The 10,323-nt window shown below is 34.9% G+C and overlaps 1 protein-coding gene across 1 annotated transcript in view; it reads right to left on the minus strand.

Moving 5' to 3' along the window:
- The window catches only part of LOC110447386 (G patch domain and ankyrin repeat-containing protein 1 homolog), a 52,522-nt gene that overhangs the window by 22,154 nt on the left and 20,045 nt on the right, over window positions 1–10,323 (minus strand). The window lies entirely within an intron of this gene.

The raw sequence follows: 10,323 nt of genomic DNA on the forward strand, positions 1-10,323 counted from the left end.
TCGTACTTGAAGCAGATTAAGTTTACGTTTTTTTCTAAAAGTAATTCATCATGGCTAATACATGTTTTAGGATTCAAAATTTTGTGCATCATTAACATGGTTAACTGGCCGCCATGCAAGGAGAACTTTTGGTTGAACAGTACTGGTAATAATATTTTACAATCATCGACTCTGAATGTTCACATTATATGCGTGCTTACTTTAATCATAACTTATATTGCCGACATGTTTCAAAGATTTTTATCAAATATTAAAAACCGAGTTCGAGGAAGCGAGTCTCCAGAAGCAGTTCGGCATACACATGATGTGACCATGCGTTCTAATACAGAAAAAAATCGATAGTCTATCCCCTGTTCCAGGTATAGTAATTACCATTTTGTACATGAGCCAATCGTTATTAGTAGTAGTCCTTAATTAGGAAATAATTAATGCTTCGTCAGGAACAGAGAAAGTCGGTATTGGAATATATTAATTTTCGTAACAGCTTAGCATTACACATCAGCAGCCATTCTCACTAAAATTGTGTTGTGTACGACGCGTATGCTCTCTATAGTGTTGATATTGAATTACCATGACAACTCAATAAAGCGACGTAAGTAGGCATCAATGTGGACTCTGATACACTACTCGTATATGGTCATTATCTGCGGTGGATTTATTTGTGTTAAGCCATTTAACAGAAGAAGCACTGGCCCGCTCAGAAATCGGTTATCTGGGTGATAGAAGGCAACTGTTCTGGCCTCGGAAATCGGTTATCTGGGCGATAGAAGGCAACTGCTCTGGCCTCAGAAATCGTTTATCTGGGTGATAGAAAGCAACTGTTCTGGCCTCGGAAATCGGTTATCTGGGTGATAGAAGGCAACTGTTCTGCGATGACAACATCCTCTCGGTGATGTTCTGCATCGAACAAAGTATGGGGGAGTACTGTGCGGAGGCCTGTCTTTAACATTGGATATTTGAAGACACCTGCCTAAACCGTTCCTGTGAGTACGCAATCCCTCTCCCCAACCTGGTATATCAGAGATTTATTTAATTGACATACCATGGGTTGTCTTGTAAGCAAAGCAAACAAAGCACGTGACAAAAATGTTTCAGCGTTACTGAAAAATATCGGTGAAATTCAATCCACCTTCGTTTTGAGTTCAACATATATCCGACCTCTGACAACGATAGAAGAGCAAAGCGATTTGAGCCCTGCAGCTGACAAGCAGTACATGGTCCGTGGGTCCAGCAATTCATATTCTGTAGACTCCATCACAACCGGAAGTCACAACATGTCTACGAAGACGAACATATCTAGTTTTCATGCAATAAGTTTGAAACGCAGGCGAGATGACAGCCGTGTGAACCTTGTTTCAAAGATGACACCCATAGAGGTTTAACGGCAGTCGTCATACACCCATAGACGTTTCAACCGTGGTTACCAGGTATCTATAGAAGTTTACCGTTGTCATCTTATAAAAATTCCATCACCATATACTTTTTAATGAGAAATTATGATGCTACTGACGCAAAGGTCAAATGAATACTTGAACATTCGTTATAACACGGATTTTCAAGAAGAAGTGCTGCGCAGACTGTAAGATACAGTTAACGAAACGGCCTGCCGGTTTTGGAAACATTGGTATATTTTTAACTTGACCAAACTATGTAACCTTATTAAAATGTCCTATAGAGACGTTACAAATGATGGGACAGATGTAGCAGAATACATGGTGATTTATGTTTGGAATTACTCAATGGTACCTGGTCGCTCTAGGAATACGCACAGGCGACACGTCAGCCAAGGATGCACTTGGACGTGTGAAATTATGGAGTGTGTTCTCACTGAAAATGGATGATATTCCTTACAGTACACGGATTTTATAGGAGTAATGGTTGAATGAAGTCGACTTTGGCCATGGTGTCTTATCATTTCTGTTCTCTTGTATTTACTTGTGGGGTAATTTTATCAAGATCATACGTTTACCACGGTACGGCAATATCATATTATAATCCTTCAAATGGTATTCACATCAGCTATGAGTGTCAGGGATCAACAACTGATGTTTTCATCATTGTATCGTGCGACTTGTTACGTTGAGTACAATGTATCACCCTGGACATTGGCTGATCTATTCATCAATACATTTCTTTGAACTAAATGCTGAATTTCAATTGTTTAATTTTCAATCGGATTAAAAATAATCACGATACAGCTGTTTTAAGAATCCCGAATTGCAGTTGCATACATACGTCGTAATGCAATATTTCCCAAACATGATTGTATCAATTTATACAGATGTACATGTTTATCATGTTCTATATTTTTGATACTAAAAGTATCACTCATAGTTTTGGAACTAATATTGTCTGTATCACGGTTTTATTTGTATTGAAAAAGTCCTGCTCATGTTGGTATTATTCATCATATTGGTATAAATTGTTTTAATAATATCCTCATCATGTTGGTATAATTTTTACTAATATTATCCTTATCGTGTTAGTATAATTTTGTACTAATATTATCCTCATCATGTTGGTATCCTTTTGTACTGATATTATCCTCATTGTGTTGGTATGATTTTGTACTTATATTATCCTCACCATGTTGGTATAATTTTGTACTAATATTATCCTCATCATGTTGGTATCATTTTGTACTGATATTATCCTCATTGTGTTGGTATGATTTTGTACTTATATTATCCTCACCATGTTGGTATAATTTTGTACTAATATTATCCTCATCATGTTGGTATCATTTTGTACTGATATTATCCTCATTGTGTTGGTATGNGTACTAATATCATCCTCACCATGTTGGTATGATTTGTACTTATATTATCCTCATCATGTTGGTATCATTTTGTACTAATATTATCCCCATCATGTTGGTATGATTTTGTACTAATATTATCCTCACCATGTTGGTATGATTTTGTACTTATATTATCCTCATCATGTTGGTATCATTTTGTACTAATATTATCCTCATCATGTTGGTATAATTTTGTACTTATATTATCCTCATCATGTTGGTATGATTTTGTACTAATATTATCCTCATCGTGTTGGTATAATTTTGTACTTATAGTATCCTCACCATGTTGGTATAATTTTGTACTTATATTATCCTCATCTTCTTGGTATGATTTTGTACTTATAATATCCTCATCATGTTGGTATCATTTGTTTTAATAGTATCCTCATTATGTTGGTATCATTTTGTTCGTATATCCTTTTCAGGTTGGTATATTTCTTTGTAACCAGTATCATAATGTTTTTAGCACAAATATTATCCCTATCGTGTATCATGTCAAAGTGCGTTCCTACCCTAAATGTAGTTATTTTTCAAAGACGCAATGTTCAAATCAAGATTAATCTCCTAGATAAACCATTTAAACATATTCTTAAAAATAACTTTTTTTCCAAAAAACAGGAAACGCTATTTGTTTTTTCTTTGGCCTTTTGCTTATCATGTTGACAATACTTAATAATAGCTATATATAGCCTCTCATGTTCGTGTTTTTGGTACTAACATTATGTTTCAATGAACTCATTAATACATATAAATCAATTGATATAGCTCCCCGTCTTTCAGCCAACTCGAGAAAATTTCTATAATAAGATTGCATGTCTTAAATATCCTTTAGAAAAAAATAACAATCTCTACAGTTTTAAATTATCTGAAAACTGTTGCATTTTTAAACATGAGTCATCATAGCCACTTGTAATACTAAAGTTGGCATTTGTCTTCTACCTTAACGTTTGTTTAGTGTCCTTTGTTTTTGTGTTTGTGATTGTCGACCATTTGTTGGTCCTAATGAGTTAGGGGCCATCAATCATGTAATGATGATAACCTCCCTATCTACCCCAAATGTTCTCGGTAATACTATCGTTGACCCACGGTGGTACAGTTGTTTGGTGCTGATGTTGTTTCAGTTTTTGCTACTAGTGTTATCCTTATCATGTTGGTTGGTTTTGTCACTAATATCATTCCTGTAATGTTATGTTATTGGTAGTTATAGTATCGCTTTTATGTTGGTATTATTTGGCATCTGAATAAATAAGGAATATTTGATACATCGCCAAATCTAACTAGAATAAGCTCTTTAAAGAGTACATAGATGTACTATTCATAGATCTATACATTTTTGTGGAATTCACATGAGTTGGGTTTTTTAGTTCAACAAGACCCCCCTCAAAGATAGTATTGTCACCCTTCATTTCAAACCCCTGATTAGTCACAAATTAACTGCGAAATTCAAATATATTTTTGGATATTTTAGATTAGTACTTTAAAGTTTAAAGCTTGTTTATATACCTAGATCACGCGGGGGCATTTTTTCTCTTTTATTGTCTGTGGAGAGGCACATTGGCCTCAAATCAAGATGGATGTGGCCCTATAAAACCACTAAAACATGGTAAACATTCCCAATGATACACTTAAGTAGGTCATGAATAATAAAATGCATGTTACATACGTGATCTAGATTGATATAGTGAACTTAATGTCCTTTATAAAAGCGCTTGACATGTTATAAACATTGTAAATGAAAAGTGTTCAATGTTTATAACATGTCTAGCTGCTTTCAAAACACTCAATGTTACCACCGGACACTCCATGTAAAGTCTATTCATAAATTACTGTCGCAATATCCTAGGTTTTACATATATATACGGGGCGTTTAACCAAAATGTTGTGCACTCCCATACAGATAGCCACAGCCATCTTGCTTTGATGGTGTTATGCCTGACAACAGACAGCCAAAGAAATATTAAGCTGTGCATGACCAAGAGGTATATTCATGAATTTTAGATAATATCATACCTGATATTTCATATTGTTCGGTGTTCAGATGTGTATGTTTCATTTTGGAAGTAAAAAACCTGAAGATATCTCACAAATCTTTCAAAACATTTTGTTTTCATTTAACAACGTATGTTAACATGGGGCTATTAAAATAATAATAGTTAACTAAAGATCGATTAAGTTTAAGGGTCAAAGGTCACACTTGATCACTTTTGAAGTAAAAACATCAGTTCTAACAATAGATAGCTCACAAACTCGTCAACACTTTAAAAACATCTTTGAACCTTATTGCGTAAGCATAAATTATACACCTGATGAGATTTTACTGTGAATGGTCAAAGTTATAGCACGGAATTAGATCAGATTAGATGCTATCCAAGTTCGTGTTTATAGTAATAATGTATCACATTTAAAGGTATGAAAAATGTGTTCAAGATATCTCACAAATCTCTTGACCACTGAAGAAAGGTTCATCTAACACAACCAGTTAAGGTTTAATGTGTAACGTATCGCTGACTAATACGGTGTGTATTCTGATATCTTCAACAAACAAAGAATCAGTGAAGTGTATCTACACAAAGTTTTAGATAAAAGAGATGTCGATTCGGCGACACTATAAGCGTATGTTCACAAGTTGTTAAACATGTAGGGAATGACCACGCTTTGTTAGGTACCTGACCATAAATGTGTGAGCAAGCGCAGGCTCGCTGTGGCATATCCAGATGGCTTCCTTTATCTAGCAGTTGAACGGATTGATCTCTCCCTTCAGTGCGTTATAGTTATCGCAGTACATAACATGATTTCGCGGTGTGGCATTGCGCAGAAATCGGTTGATAAATGCCTCGGGAATATCGCGTTGAAATTTGAATTTATTTTTTAGTAAGAACAAAGAAAGGCCGAATAGCTTTTGAGTTTTCCTCCTATTCTAGATAGAGAAATCGAAATTGTTATGTATCATCTTAATTAGTATCCAAACTACTTCGGAGAAATGCTGCGTGTGCATGCTCCATGTGTACAACTTCCTCTAACGACGCATTTGGTACCTGTGCCCATTTTAACTAGTACACAGAGCAAATTTCAATAGTTTCCAAAATCCTTATTTTTGGACTAATTTCGAAAAACAAGATATTTTTGAAAACTTTATTTTACCAGCTTTTAGATGAGACTGTATTGGTCTATAACTTTGTGTGTTTGGTTGTTTGTTGTTTGGTTTGTGTTTTACGTCCTATTAACAGCTATGGTCATTTGAGGACGTGCCAGGTTTTGGTGGTGCAGTTCCCGGATAAAAAAAAACTACCGACCTACGGCCAGTAGCTGTCGACTACCACACGTGTATAGGCCTAGAACCCGCGACCCAGTGTTAGAGGGCTTGTGGTAGCAGAATGTCATTAACCACTTGGCCACCGCGGTCCCTGGTCTAGAACTCAGACTGGTTCCTTTCTGGTCGGGAAAAGTTTCTTTCCCTCTTTGGTTTCTGCATCTTTCCGGTGTTCACTAAGTACGGCCCTACCATTTTCTCTGATATACGATTCGTTACAGTTCTTGCATCCGATTTTGTAGACGTATTCTGCGACGTTTTCTTATTTGTGATCTATCTTTCTGAATCGAGATGAGGAGACTCATAGCCTCTCGAGCATCTGTGACCAGTTATACTCTACCTTGGTTGTTGTAATTGTTACTTGGACAGGAAAAACACTTCTGCTTACGGTGGCTGGTACGTATGGATCATTTCAATGTTTCGTGTTTTCGTCTTGAATGGCGAGATTTAGTAATCATTTTTCGAGAAATAGGGTTTGGTAAAATAAATTGTCCTCTTTTTTTGCCCAGAAATGACGAAGTTCAGCAAATCTTAACCGCATTATTTTCTTAATATCCCAAAAGACGATGATTTCGAGGACTTCGTCCCAGACGCCTGCATTGGTGGCCAGATTGTAAACCACATGGTCGAATTCGTCCACTAATAATAACCCTGTCCTCTTAGTAAGTGGTCTCGGATGTATTTTGGCTATAATATTATCACCATCATGTTGATATGTTTGTATTGTGCTTCCCTGTCTACCCCAGTGCCTATACTCTTATTTATTTAAATTAGGTTATTGTCTGGGGTTTTTTTCTCCAATATAAATAAACAAATAAAATATGACAGTTTTGATTTATGAATAAAATTTCCAGAGCCTTAAAAGTGGTGTCGGAACGCAATTTGGAATTTTTATAACTGATTTTCAGGAAATGCCCTATTTTTTGGGAACTTCAAAAAGTCATTTTTGCTTTCTCGTTTCTTCATAAAACAATTCCTGTATGAACATAAAATTATCACATAAAAAGGAACATAAAAATTGTTTGGAATCCTTAAAGGAATGAGAATGATAATGTATAAGAAAGAGGTAGGAACAGCAGATAAGTGTGTATCATTGTGATAATGAATGATACTGTATGCAAGTATTAAAGTTGCCAGGTTCACGAGGATGTTAGTGTGAAATCTGGTGATTATCAATATAAATTAGGTGGTTTTGTAAGGTATCCACTTGTTCAATACGTGTATGAAATCCACGATGTGTCCTCCACAGATCTCAATAAATATTCATATGTAATATTTATGAATTGCAGCGTTTCCAGAGTGATTTTCTGTTAAGTTGTAAGGGTATATTTGTTTGTATTTTAAAAATGTTCGAAGGTCATTTATGTCTCTAGTCATTGTAATAATTGCTAAGATTATATTCAACGTTAACTTGACTGATAGTTTGTTGTTCTTTTTATAGCTATTAATAAGTTGGGCTTGAAGTCTATTCCACACATAATTAGTGTTTTGCGGACTAGTACAGACATGGAGGATGAGACAGAAAAGACAGGAAAAGAGAAAGAACCTACATTGGAAGAAAATTAATGGGATCCTGAGTATTTATCCTGATAAATGTAGAGTATATTGCACATGTTATGCATGTCGTCATAAAAAACGGCTGCATTGACAAGAAAGTGTGTTTCAAATGTTCCTCATAAGGTCCTGNTACACTTTTGTTTTACTTTACGGGCGGCCCCATATCAGGCATTACCAATTCCCTCAGGTGACCGTCTACGCACGATCGGATTGACGGCACATAATTACCGGTTGGATTATGATTGCTTCGGAATAATTGACTGCTCGTGCCTTTTCATGTTCATATCAATGCTAATATTATGCATGTGAAAGTTGCAGCACACACACTGCACATGTACATCTAAAATGCTGTGCCAAATGATATTCGTCCCTGTCGGCTGATTTGATTACTAGTGTTTGAATGCGACGTTTTCGTGTTTTCAAGTTTACTGCTTTTGAGATAGCATATAGAAAGTGGCCAGGGAAGGACATAGTAGAGGTGAGAATTGATTCGGGGATGAATTAAGAGTATTTTACATCTAGTATAGAACTAATGTGTGCCTCAATCATACGAGCTGTTTTCCACATCAGAAGACATGTCTTTCAAAATTGACAAGAAATAATCTGCATCTTCCTCGGCGAACAATTTCCCAACGTCTCTTTCTAGACAAAGAAATCTGTGGGAAATTGAAGATTAGATTGGTGCTGATTTATCCATTAATAACGGTTATTAGGACATTTGATCGTATTCCGTGGAGCAATGTCCGTCATCTGTCAAAAAAAAAAAAGTTTAATGTCTTTTTCAAAAGTCAATAAATTGATTTAAACTAAACTTTGTAGTGAAGTATCATTGGGTTCAAAGATGTTTGTACTTACCTAACGAAGGCATTTAAGGAAATCGGAGAAAAAAAAATATGTGATAATTTTATGTTCATACAGGAATTGTTTTATGAAGCAAAAATGACTTTTTGAAGTTCCCAAAAAATAGGGCATTTCCTGAAAATCAATTATAAAAACTCTAAATTCCGTTCCGACACCACTTTTAAGGTTCTGGAAATTTTATTTATGTATCAAAACTGCCATATTTTATTCCAACTTAATGAAGATTTGTTTATTCATATTGAAACAAATACCCCAGACAATAACCCATTTCCACATTACTTAAAAGAAACATATGATGTGGAAATGAGTTATTGTCTGGGTTTTTTAAAATATAATTAGTCATAACATTTTTATTTATTTTAAATATCAAAAGCATCAACTATGAAACGATTTTTGGTTTAAACTTTGTTTTATTCAAATTTTGTTTGACAATTCATCGAAATACATGTTTTATAAAACAGAAAGGAAACAAAAAAAGTGTCGTGACACTTAAGTAAATTTGTTACCTGCTTAGTAATCAGCTTTTCAACACTAGCTACAAGAATGAAGTAATATGTACAATAGAATAATTACGGGAATAGGGGAGGGGGTAATGGATTGATATGCAGTGGAAACAAGGAATGAATAACAAAGATTGTTCTGATTGGCCAGTGCATTTACCATTGTAACGCGTTAGATGTGAATTTTAACGCGTTTGAAGTGACTTTTAACGCGTTAGAACATATTTTAACGCGTTACTTTTACATTTGAAACAGTAACGCGTTAGAAGTGACTTTTAACGAGTTAAAAGTAAGCTTTAACGCATTAAAAGTCACCTCTTGCGCGTTAAAAGTCACTTCTAACGCGTTACTTTTTTAGCGCGTTATACCACGGACTTAGATAACACGGACTTAATCTAATTCCGTGATTATACTATAAATCGTTTTTGGCTCGAACTGCCACCCATACATATCTGTAAATAAAAGAATGTAAATGTTCAAAATCCAGTATAATACTGATTGGATGATCCTGGTTGCTTTACGGGATAATAAAACATCACATCGCCCTCACGCGCTCAAGTTTCCCCTATCGTACGCTTATTCGGGGGCGCTTATTCGGAGCTTCTCTAGAAAAATCAACAATTCAAAACGACGGAAGCAGACGACAACCTGATCATCTCTATTATTTTGTTATTGTTTTTTATTTATCTGTTATTTGGCATAACATTAAAACATTTAATTTATTATCTCAAATGTAGGGAAACGCGAGTATATTTGTTTCTCCTTGATTATTAGGTTTCACTTTGAACTCCTTAAAGAATGTGTTACTCTTCCTTTTAATTACAGAGTTAAATATCATACTTGTATATTAGGATACAAAGCACTTAATGATTTAGCACCAGGCTACATTAAATATAACCTAAGTCTATGCCATGATACATATAACTATGGATTAAGATCTACTTCTCATAATAATCTAGTTATACCAAGACACACCACTGAAATCTTCAAAAAATCTTTCAGCTATACCGGTGTTGTGTCATGGAATAATCTTCCAAACCAAATTAAGAATGATATAACAGTCTTCACGTTTAAAAAAAATCTCAAGAGTCACCTATTGTCTCTTTACTTAAATAGATAAATGAACATTATCAATTTCATGATAATTAAAAGTTTGGTATTGAAATTCCACAGGACACTGTCAAAACCTATAATGTAAGGTTCCACATATGCTGTTAGTATATGCAAGATATTGTTGGACATACGTTACCATAGGCATTACAACACATGTAATTAGTCAGTTTACAGTAATC

The sequence above is a fragment of the Mizuhopecten yessoensis genome, unplaced genomic scaffold (genome assembly GCF_002113885.1).
Source record: "Mizuhopecten yessoensis strain PY_sf001 unplaced genomic scaffold, ASM211388v2 scaffold3339, whole genome shotgun sequence".
Taxonomy (NCBI): domain Eukaryota; kingdom Metazoa; phylum Mollusca; class Bivalvia; order Pectinida; family Pectinidae; genus Mizuhopecten; species Mizuhopecten yessoensis.